The sequence below is a fragment of the Lynx rufus genome, unplaced genomic scaffold (assembly GCF_022079265.1).
Source record: "Lynx rufus isolate CCGP_SWC_20201006 ecotype Redwood Valley unplaced genomic scaffold, mLynRuf1.p SCAF_3, whole genome shotgun sequence".
NCBI classification, from domain to species: Eukaryota; Metazoa; Chordata; class Mammalia; order Carnivora; family Felidae; genus Lynx; species Lynx rufus.
Window position 1 is genome coordinate 120,526,207 of NW_025814845.1, and position 9,000 is coordinate 120,535,206.

The following is a 9,000-nucleotide window of genomic DNA, read 5'->3' on the forward strand; positions in this document are numbered from 1 at the left end:
GAAAAAGATACTACGTCATGGTTAGAATCTGTTTTATTAGAATCTCAGAGTTTCACTGGCTTTGACAATAAGTTTTTGTTGCATTTTGGAAACACAAAAGAGTTGTATGATCAGGTCACAGAAATGCCCAAGCCACCTATCTACATACCCTTGATCACTGCATTTTAATAATTCTCACCTTTTTCTGACAACTGAAGCAAGAAACAAGCTCATTTTAGAAATAAGACGCAGCAAGTCTGACATGAAACTCAAGAGATCAATAATAAAACTTACTGTCAAAAGTTTCCTCCCACCTTCATGTTTTCCCCAAATGAAAGGTAATGAAAATAAATTTTATTTAATCACATTAGCTCATTAATCACATAAAGTCCCAGCTGTTGACCTTCCACCTTTCCCAACAAGGCTGAGAAAGTCAGTAAACTGATAAATAAAATGAAGTCTCTCACAGAATTAAAAAACAAAAAAAACCCCAAAAAACAGTAACCTTCTTTAATGATTAAGAATAATGTACACTTGAGATTCAAATCAATTTCTCAAAAATTTCATTAAAAAATCAGGAATGTTAGCTATACCAGACAAATGGGATTTTTTCTGCAATCTCTTTAAAAGAGAAAGATTTTAATGAGCTTCCCTGTTCACCTTGATTAAATCAGAATTTTAGAGGAAAGTAACCTAGTAGAACTTCAGAAATGTGAAGTTCAAGTTCAACTAATGAAGGGACAAAGACTTTAATTTTCGCTGAATGGTCCTCCCATTTCTGTGTCAGCTTCGCACTCTATTAGATCCCCCGGAACAAAAGGTTCAGACCCTCCCACTGGGAATCTCTAGCTGGAGCCCTGGGCACTATTGTTGATTTTATCCTAAAGGGCTTGGGAACACGTTTTATAAACATGAAAATAGAGAGCAAATAAGTGTGAGAAACATTCAGTGAAAGAAGGTCAATGGAAATAGCTCACATGCTGTCAAAGCCCCCACTGGACTTCTTTGAAAATGATGTAGGTAGATGTATTTCTGGTTGGCGTGTTTAGTCCGATAGAGGTTTGAAAATGATATTCATGTGTCTCTCTCCTTGCATGTGAAAATAATCACAATTTCTCAGGGAAGAATCTCCTGCTGGGCTACCAACTGCTGGGCTCATCCTCTCATACAACCAAATACCTTATTTTCAGCCTGAGACTCAAGGATGCTTTCTTTAGACAAATCAACATTGGCTACATATATGGAAATTCTCCTCCCCAGGGTTACCCAGTGCAAGTGAAACACTGGAATTCCGTGACACCTGCAAACTATTTCTCCCCTTCTGACTGAATTTGGCACAGAGAAGCATGGAGTCAGAACTAGAAAGCCAGGGACCCGCACGCCAAATGAATGCTATTTCATGATGTCTTCGATGTTGTTGTTTTCCTTTTAAACAAAACTGAAAAAACACCAAGATGAGTTTTGCACATGCTAAAATATAAAAGAGAGGACATTATTTCTTACTTTCCAATATATGTGAAACACATTTTTAAATGGGACAAACAACCTGGAAATGTATTATATTCACAAATGGCATCTGAATGAAACAATTCCTTCTGTGACTATGAAAGAAGAGACACTCCATCTATTGAAAGAGAGCTGCCAGAAATGGATATTAAAAGCCCAAAAGCTTTCTGAGTTTAAGTAAAAACCACCACCACCACCAACAACAACAAAAAAATCAGTCTCCTACAAATCCTGTCCTGAAATCAAGAGTTAAAAATCATCCTGCTTTAGTATGCAGATCTTTCCAACTAACCATATGAATAATCCAGCCTAAGAAAAGCCACTATTATCCAGCATAGAATCTCTTATACAATATGAAGCTTTCTCAGGCTCTCAGAGAAGTTCCAAGATTGCATTTTCATGACGAATGATGGTTATGACTAACTAAAATTCTACCACAAAATTTAAAGTTGACAGTAGACTAGAAATCTATTCAGTCGGCAAGCACGCAGTAACTACGAGCCAGCTGGAAAAGACACACCCAATTAAAATCTATATCTGTCCCATCATCTACTCAGGACACATTTATTAAAGGCCTACCACATACTCAGCATCATGCTGGGAGCTGGGGTGTGAGCAAGATAGACACAGTGCTCTTCTCATGTAGAGGACAAATGGTCTCGCTTTAATACCAGGCTTGCCAAACTGTAAGTGGTAGTGACATCTCAAATTGATGAAGGTGCTATTATCATTGGGGTCATAACTCTTGTTCCAGTTCTCTCAAGGCCAAATTATTGATGGGGTTGCAAAGAACAAATATGCTTAAAACAATTTTATGAGTAAAAAAAAAATGTATATAGAGTGTGCTATGGACTGAATGTTTGTGTCCCCCCTCCCTCCCCAATTCACATTGAAACTCTATTTCCCAATGTTGTGGTATTAGGAGGTGGGGCCTTGGGGGGGGGGCGGTTAGGGTTAGATGAGGTCATGAAGGCTAAGTCCCTGTGAATGCAATTAGCACCCTTTTAAGTGTCATGAGAGATTCATTCCTCTCCCTGCTTTCCACCATGTGAGCATACAAGGAGAAGTCAGCAGTCTGCAGCCCAAAAGAGGTTCTCATCAGAATGCTTCAATTCTGCCACCCTGTCTATTAAAATTCAGTGTGAACTCTTTGTTTTGTTTTTATTGCTGCTGTTGTTGTTGTGTTCTCTGTCTCCCCTCTTTGTAGATCCAATCATGAGTGGACTGGAATAGGATTAAAGTTACCACAGAACACTCACCCTCATTTAAAGCCTTTGGCACTGAGCTGATCCAGACAGACATCACCGTTGTCCTCACTATCATCATCATCATCGTCATCATCAAAAGGCCTGCAATGCCTACCCTACAAATCCTTTGTATTATATCCATACAACGTGTGGGTATTGCCCAAATGGCACTAGAGACTTGGTCAGAGAACATAGTCAATATATATCTGCATATATGGAATAACTAATGGATTAGGTATTTTAGAAACTGCAGCCCGGCTGGCAAATGCAGATGGGCTGGAGTTGTATAAAAGTGTAATAAAAATCTAATAAAACATGTGAGCAAACTCACACATCTGTGGACAGACGGGAGGCATTATGTAATACAGGTCATTGCCACAGCAACCTCTCACCTCCCCCCAGCTACTGCTGCTCGGCCAAGGTTGAGTGTAAAAGACCTCTGTGAGTTTTCCTCTGCTGTCAGCATTCAGAGAAATCATTTTTAATGTCTCTAAAATGCGTGATTAAAATAGAATGTCTTTGACCCACACCCAAGAAAATGATGCACAAAATACCTCAAAGCTTTGACCTAGGACCCTAGGTCTCACTGCTTGTATTTGTTTGTTTTTTGAAAACATAATATTTCCACAAACACCCTTTGCTACTTGCCAGAAGTTTTACTCTCTGATCAGTGTACTAGATGGTAATGTTTGAGGTGGGCTCTTCGATGTAGCTTTGGGGAATAATTTCAGAAGTAGTCAAATAATCAGCTATACAAACCGCAAAACACAATGAGAGATAGGCTTGAAATTTGTAAGAGGCTATGTTCACCAGACTATGTGAATATGAAATTAATACTCAGAAATCCTCATTTGAAAGAGAATTTAATACATGTGTGAGTGTGCATAAATTTTATTGAATTCCAGAATAACATTAGAATTTTCTCTTTCCATCTACTGACAAATCTTTAACTTGATATTCCAGAATGACTTCTTTCTTCGTTGGATGTGAATTATATCTTCTATGATATTAAATATTTAAGGGGCATTAATCTGGAAGGTGAGGTTAGGGGGAAGTGCACCATCTGAGTGAGGAGCTGTCAGAAAGAACTTAGGGAAGTGTGTCTTAGAGATAGGACATTACAAGCTTTTGGATCAGCTATATCTGGATTCGGCTCTATCACTTTTTTGGCCATGTGACCTAAGATACATTCTTTCATCTTTATTACTCAACTTCTTCATCTGTAAAATGAAGATAGTAATCGTACCTATCTCCTAAAATAGGCGTCAGTTTTAAATGATTAAGTGTCTATATAAAGCACTTAGAACTGTGCCTAGTACATAGTAAGTACTCAATAAATGTTAGTAATGATTATCATTGTATTTTAGGTGAACGTGCAAAATACGAACAAAAATTCAACTAAAAAATTATTTTTCAATTATCAGAATCCTGAGTCCAAGCAGCAATGCCAATGAAAATCAATGACCTCAAAGTGTTTAGTAAATGTGCCATGAGTCAGTTCTTAAAAATTTTCATTAGAAGCTGGATCACTTATCACATACTTATTGTTAGCTCTCTTAGCCTCTTTTGGCCCATCAGTGCCAAAGAACTGCTAAAATGAGGACTACCACTGAAAAAATGGTATGTGTCTAGCCTTCCAGTAAAAAATCCTGAGAACAAGAACTGCAAAGTGGAGCTTAACTATTGAATTCATAGGTCTGAAAAATGATTTTTCCCAGATCAGGTTACACAGCATTTCATAGACAGAATTAGAACTTTTTTTTATAATTCATAGAATATTTTCTTAAAGAACTTTCTTATAAACACAAATTTATAGAGGATATTAAAATGAATACTAATATACCCATCTCACCAAACTTAAAAACCATAAAGCATTCCCAGTACACTGGAGGCTGGCATGTCCAGCAACTGTTATGCAGAAGGCACTGTTCTTCCTAGAGTGAAATATGAATGATTCCCACGGAGGTGGACACGTTGTATTCTAAGTGAAGGGTGTCCCCTGGCATTGAACTGTGCAGCAACAAACCTGGACACAATCCCATAACTCTAGTAATTACTACTTCCATGTATCATTCCCAAGCCACCAGCCTAAATCTGGTGATTATTCCCATATATATATATATATTTTAGCTTTATTTATTTTGAGAGAGAGAGTGGAGGGACAGAGAGACAGTCAGGAAGATAGGATTGCAAGCAGCCTCCCTGACCCAGGGCTTGGGCCCACGAACAGTGAGACCATGACCTGAGTTGGATGCTTAACCCATTGAGCCACTTAGGGGCCCCTCCTGTTTTGATACTTTTATTACATATATATCTATTTGTATAGGTTTCCTGTGCTTTGGACTTTACATGAACACTATCATTCTCATGAATCATTCTGTAACTTGCTTCTTATAAACTCAACATTATAGGGCATCTAGGTGCCTCAGTCAGTTAAGTGTCCAACTTTGGCTCAGGTCATGATCTCACGGTTGGTGGGTTCCAGCGCCACATAGGCATCTGTGCTGACAGCACGGAGCCTGCCTGGGTTTCTCTCTCTCCTATTCTCTCTGACCCTCCCCCCCCCCTCAAAATAAATAAACAAAAACTTTAAAAAAATAAAATAAACTCAACATTATACTTGTAGGAGATATTCCTATTGAATCCTGTAGCTTCATTCATTTTAACTTTGAATAGCATTTTATTATATGAATAATCAATTTATCCATTTTCCTTTTCTTAAACTGTTTATTTATTTTCGAGAGAGAGAGAGACAGCGTGAGCAGGGGAGAGGCAGAGAGAGAGAGAGAGGGAGTCACAGAATCTGAAGCAGGCTTCAGGCTCTGAGCTGTCAGGACAGAGCCCGATGCGGGGCTAGAACTCACCAACCGCAAGATTATGACCTGAGCCGAAGTCGGTCGCCCAACTGACTGAACAACCCACAAACCCGTATCCATTCTCCTTTTGACAAACAGAGTTGTTTGGTTTTTTTTCCTCCACCTTTTTTTTTTTTGGATGAGAACATTGTAAGTATTCAATAAATGTTAGCTATTATTACATGTCTTGTTTTTCATTCAGTACACCAGTGAGCAGTATCTACCCAATGTTCCTTTTTGTGTCTCCTTCTGTAAATCAGTATCTAAATAGATAGAAGCTACATTTATCAGCCTTCCTTATAGCAAGAGATGCACATATGATTTAGGTTTGGCTAGTCAAAGGCAGTCATGAATGGTTTCCAGCATGGAAGTGAGATAGACACTAAATGCCTGTCATTTATGCTGCTGCTGTTCACTCGCATGGTCATAGAGGTATTGGATTTTTATAGACAGAGATGGCAGGGGTCCTAGTGTATAGTCGTTTTGTGAGCTTTCAGAGACAGGGCACAGTGCATCCATTCTGTCAGTGTGAATCATTACAGACCTGCTGTGGGTCTGGAACTGGCAGCAAGGGATTCCTGATGACACGATAGTTTCCTGTTTGTGGCAGTTTCCTGCTCAAGGTAGTGGGTGGTTTGGTTCTATGGCTGGCAGCTTCCTGATCATAAAAGAGCTGGCCTCAGTAATCTGTTCTGTAGTGAGACTTTGGACGTCATACCCGAAAGCTCAACCAAGAGTCTGTTCATCTTACTAATAATGTCATTCATTACCCTATCATTAGAGATGGATTTACCGTGAAGCTTAAGCTTCAGAGATCCTCACTGCACAGGAGCCCTTGGCTGGTAGGTGTTTTTATAAAAATTGCAAAAGTAAGATACTTTAACTACTCTAAATTAAGGCTATTATCTCTTCCCTCTCAAACTTCCCCTCAGTTACATTTGTTTCTAGAGCTGATGGAATGGCCTTAGGCATTTTTGAGATCCAATTAAGAAGAAATTGAGGTGGGCATATATTTAGATTGGGTTAAAAGACATACCTTTGTAACAGGAGGGGACAGATCCGGAGATCATACTGAGGTCTGGAAGTGTCCTACTGATCTTATTATCACCATAATAAGAGTGAGTAGCAAAGGAGTAAGTTTAAAACCGACAGAGCCAGAAGCTAATTTGTAGCAGACTTCCAAATACTATAGTTTATACAGGAAAGAGATTTGACAGTGGTTTTCCCAGTTGTGACAATAATTCTAAAAACATATGGAATTATCAATAATAATGAAAGAAATTTTCTTTTTTAAAAAAATTTTAATGTTTGTTTATTTTTGAGAGAAAGAGTCAGAGTGTGAGTGGGGGAGGGGCAGAGAGAGAGGGTGACACAGAATCTGAAACAGGCTCTAGGCTTTAAGCTGTCAGCACAGAGCCCAACACAGGGCTCAAACCCACGAACCGTGAGATCATGACCTGAGCTGAAGTCGGACACTTAACTGACTGAGCCACCCAGGCACCCCAATGAAAGAAATTTTCTAAACTATCGATAATAAAACAAAATTAGTTACAACAAAGGAAGGACTAAGTTATCTTCTTATTCTCTATATAAAAGTGACACTACAAAATTATTATTAAATAAAGAGGCAATCAAAGCATGTATAAGGCATGAATTTTGAATTTCATACCAAATCTTGTATTTGTGATGCTGTATTTTTTTTTCCTAAAAAAGCTGCCAAGTTTTGTATGAAACTCATGTCCCCCAAACAACTAGATTCTTCTCTGTCAGTAATAAATCAGTTGCTTAAATTAGTTACAGTGGATTCTGTCCTTTGCAATAGAATTCTGAAAGATTAGGTGATTAGTATCAGGTATGGCAGCACGCAACAGAATTTCTAAGAAATGGACTGCTGGAGTTGGTTATCTCACCTGCATGGCTTTGAAAGCTATGATAATCCCCTTGGCAATAGATGATAAATTAGGCTTGCCAAGAATGAAATACCTATTAAAGGGAAGGCTTGGCAGGACAGGTGGCTGCTGCACAGCCCCTTAGGTGAGAATGAGGAATAAACAAAATGTGGGGTGGGTTGACTAATTCTAACTGCATTCAAGAGTTAAGGAGGAAGCGGAGGAGGAGAAGGACAAGCTCCATATTTTAAATTCTTAACTCAGTGCACCAAGGATCAGAGAACTCTTACAAGGGCCCTAAAAAAATGGTTCTCCAACTGCGACATGGATAAGCATCACTGAAAGGCTTGTTGAAGTACAGACTGCTGGATCCCAAACCCTTAGAGTTTCTGATTCAGTTGATTTAAGGCAGAGCCCGAGGATGCCCATTTTTGACAAGTTTTAAAGTGATGATAATACTTTTGGTCCAGGAACCAGTTTGAGAACAACTGCCTTAAATGAACGCCTTACCTCTTGTACCTGCAGGACAGATGTAACTAAAAATCAGATGAGACGGGTTGCTAAAATACAACTTAGGTTAAATTCAGCCTCATTTGGCCTCTTATATAAAAACACATTAATTAGTAAACAGTGGTACACGGTGAATTGGAATGGAACATTTGAATGGATTTAAATGTCTGAGTATCTGAACATACAAGCCCCACTGAACTTTCCAGTCTAGCAAGTTACCCCCCCACCTCTGTCAGATAAATCTGCCATGCTTAAAGACCAAATGTGACTGCATCTACCATAATTACCTTGCAAGAAATGCTAATTCTTCTTATGGTCCACCCTTCTAGTCCTTATTCACTCCAGTCAAAGAGTCACATCCTATGTATGTACAAAGTATGACTAAGGAAGAGAAACCTTAGATAACAAAATAGTGTCGAGATTTTGTTAAATTGTATTAATAAAAGTCTAGAGAATTGTGGGAATGAATTCTGAGAATGATCATTCAAGCTAAATTTATCAACAGGGATGTATTTACTAGAGAATCTGGATTCAGTATTCCAGTTCACAGTTGGGAGTAACCTAAAGTGTTTGCTCAATTATTTAACTGAACCTGAACTCAATGGTAGCCTTAACTAAAGTATTGGTAGCCTAAATAAAGTTAGGCACTAAGAATTCCTTGATACAAGGCAGAGACTTTGGAGAAAGGAAAGTTGGGGAAAATTTAACATGCATGACTAACTTACCCATACATTAGCTGTGAGCCTTGAAAGGATTCAGAGGACCCTCTCTTTACCAAAACATTGAAGATCACTGTAGTGTCATTCTTTTGCAGACGAGAGATCAAGGTAGTAGATGTTTCCCTAGAAATAGAATCGTGAGTTAAATAAGGATAAGGCCATCTCAGAGTAGCACAAACCATGTGGCAGTAAGTAATGATCTGAGATTAAAGAATAGATCTATTCAATAGAAAGCAGGGCTCCAGTGACAGTCAGAATGGTTTTATCTATTCTATGTATCTCCCACGAAAACAAA